This window comes from Triticum dicoccoides, chromosome 7B (assembly GCF_002162155.2).
Source record: "Triticum dicoccoides isolate Atlit2015 ecotype Zavitan chromosome 7B, WEW_v2.0, whole genome shotgun sequence".
NCBI lineage: Eukaryota > Viridiplantae > Streptophyta > Magnoliopsida > Poales > Poaceae > Triticum > Triticum dicoccoides.
This window is the reverse complement of record NC_041393.1, coordinates 340547833-340551131: the sequence shown is the minus strand read 5'-3', so window position 1 is coordinate 340551131 and position 3299 is coordinate 340547833.

The window sequence follows — 3299 nt, the reverse complement described above, 5'->3', positions numbered from 1 at the left end:
TAATTTGTGAGCCACGAGGACTCAGCAATCCCATTACCATGGGTATCAAGACAAGCAAAGCTTAATGGGAAAGGAAGGGGTAAAGTGGTGAGGTTGCAGCAGCGACTAAGCATATATGGTGGCTAACATTCGCAAATAAGAGCGAGAAGAGAAGCAAAGGAACGGTCGTCAACTAGCAATGATCAAGAGGTGATCTTGAACTCCTACTTATGTCAAGCATAACCCAAAGACCGTGTTCACTTCCCGGACTCCACCGAGAAGAGACCATCACGGCTACACACGCGGTTGATGTGTTTTAGTTCGGATCAGGTGTCAAGTTATCTACAACCGGACATTAACAAATTCCCATCTGCCACATAACCGCGGGAACGGCTTTCGAAATATAATACCGTACAGGGGTGTCCCAACTTAGCCCATGATAAGCTCTCGCGATCAACGAAGGATATTCCTTCTCCCAGGAAGACCCGATCAGTCTCGGAATCCTGGTTTAGAAGGCATTTCGACAATGGTAAAACAAGACCAGCAAAGCTGCCCGATGCGCCGACAATCCCGATAGGAGCTGCACATATCTCGTTCTCAGGGCAACACCGGATAAGTCAAGCTACGAGTAAAACCAGACCTCGAGTTGCCCCGAGGTGGCCCTGCAGGTTGCTCGGTTCGGACCAACACTTAGAGAAGCACTGGCCCGGGGGGGGGGGGGCTAAAATAAAGATGACCCTCGGGCTCCGGAAACCCAAGGGAAAAAGGGCTAGGTGAGGCAAATGGTAAAACCAAGGTTGGGCCTTGGTGGAGGAGTTTTATTCAAAGCGAACTGTCAAGTGGGTCCCATAAATCACCCGACCGCGTTAGGAACGCAAAATCCGGGAACATAACACCGGTATGACGGAAACTAGGGCGGCAAGAGTGGAACAAACCACCAGGCATAAGGCCGAGCCTTCCACCCTTTACCAAATATATAGATGCATTAATAATATTAGAGATATTGTGATATCCCAACATAACCCTGTCCACCATGGAGCAATCTTCAACTTCACCTGCAACTAACAACTCTATAAGAGGGGCTGAGCAAAGCGGTAACATAGCCAAACAATGGTTTGCTATGAAGGGTGTCAAAGGTTAGAGGTTCATGGCAATTTGGGGAGGCTTGAAGAACAAGTGATAGGAAGCGCAGCAAAGCGATAGAACGAAGCAACTAGCATAGCAATGATAGTAGTGAGATCCAGGGTAGCGGTCATCTTGCCTGAAATCCCGCTAGGCAGAAGAACGAGTCCATGAAGAAGATGAAGCCACGAAGACGAACCACACGTAGACGAACGAATCCTCACGATCGCAACGAAACGGGAACTATCGAGAAGAAGCACACGACATGGTAAACACACCACACATAGGCAAGACAAGATGCACAACAAGCATGATGCATGACAAAGCTACATGAAGCTACTCATGGCAAGAGATGATACAAACAAGAACAACACATCTAGGCAAGTTTAAATGAGGCCAGGAACAACATATAACAATTCCAGTAAGTCCTCATATGCAAGTTTCAAAGTTGGTCCAGATCTGAATAAACCTTATGTTCAAGTTGTTAAACAGCAAGTTAAGATGCACCAAGATGATCTACACGAGATTCTAGTCAAGTTACATATAAAGTTCAATAGATTTGGAGCTACGGCCTAGAAGATATGAGCAAAACAAGTTAAACATGGAATTGATGCTAAATGCATCCAAACATCAAGCAAACACCTCAAAACAAGGATGCAACATGATAATATGAAACTTCGTGCAATTCTAAGCAAGTTTCATATAGAGCACACTCAAAACGGAGCAACGGTTCAACACATACACTCTATACAAGTTTAAAGGACAAGCTGTCCAAAACAGCAACTAGGCATCTAGCAAGAATCAAAACAACATGCTACACTACCACAACATAAGAACAAAAGGCATGGGCATGAATTACAGGTAAATCATGACAAAACATGAACACTGAGCTATCTCCAGAAACTACTAGAACATGCTCAAAATGACATGGCAAGATTGCAAATAATAATAGTTTCAGGCTTAGCAGAAATAACATCAGGTTGCAATGTTTAGAGCTATCAAACAACATGTTACGGGAACTTAACATGGCAAACAAAGGCATGTCATGAATCTACTAATTGCATATAACAAAAGACCCTTACTGACCATGAGCCAAAAAGGATCAGAAGATATGATGGCACCCATGTAAACATAGCAAGTTATATGACAGATTCATACATGGCAGGAACAACAATAAGTAAGCATGTTGGTGAGCTTGAACCACTCACCACAGAGCAATACATGGCATGGCAAGGCAACCAATAGTAAGAAGGCATGTTTGTGAAGCTAATCATGGCAATAGAAAGTTCATAGGGTGCATGGATCACTAGCAACAACCATGGAAACATTAAACTTAATGTTAACAGGCTGACAGCAACATTATTTAGCAATTTGAGAGCAAGATAACAACATGTTACAGCAGGCTACAAATGCAACCAGGGGCATTAATGGATAGAGAATGACATGTATAACAAAACATCCTTAGTGAACATCTCCAGATTATGCATAGAATGACTTGTAGAAGCAGGTTTACATAGCAACAAAATATAACAGAATCAGCCTAGCAAAACAGCAACAACAAGTACCCTACTTCACGAGCTCGAAGCACTCAGTACAAGAGTCACAAAAATACATGTAAGGCACCACTGTGAATATGGCATGATGTAGTACAAAACACATGTAGAGCTCATGCTCATAAGATGCACACATCAAATGCAACAAAAATGACAAATCATCAAGTTATAACAGTTTCAGCAGATTAACATCACATAGCACTCTTGCGATGATGATTAGGGCATCAACATGAGCTCAAATGAAAATGATGCTATGAGATGAAATGAAGTACTCGTTGAGGCGAACAATTTGATATGCTACACGCCCAAAACGGAGCCACGGATGCAGAGTTATGATGTGATGAACATGGCATAAAAATATCATAGACTCGGGGACTTGGTGGAATTTACCCTCGTCGAAAACGGGATGGAGGGAAGCGGGACGGGCGGATCCGGGACGCGGGCGGCGTTTGGATTGGAGGGCCGGTGGATCTCATCCAGCCGGCCGGATCCGGCGAAGGGGCGGCGACCGGCGACGGAGGAGGCGGCGGCCAGCGGCGAGGTAGGATGGTGGCGGGGCGGCGAGGCGCGGAGGAGCCGCGGCGGCCTCGAGGGGCGCGCACGGGCGAGCGCCGGGCGGCGGAGGAGCGGGGCGGCACCGGCTGG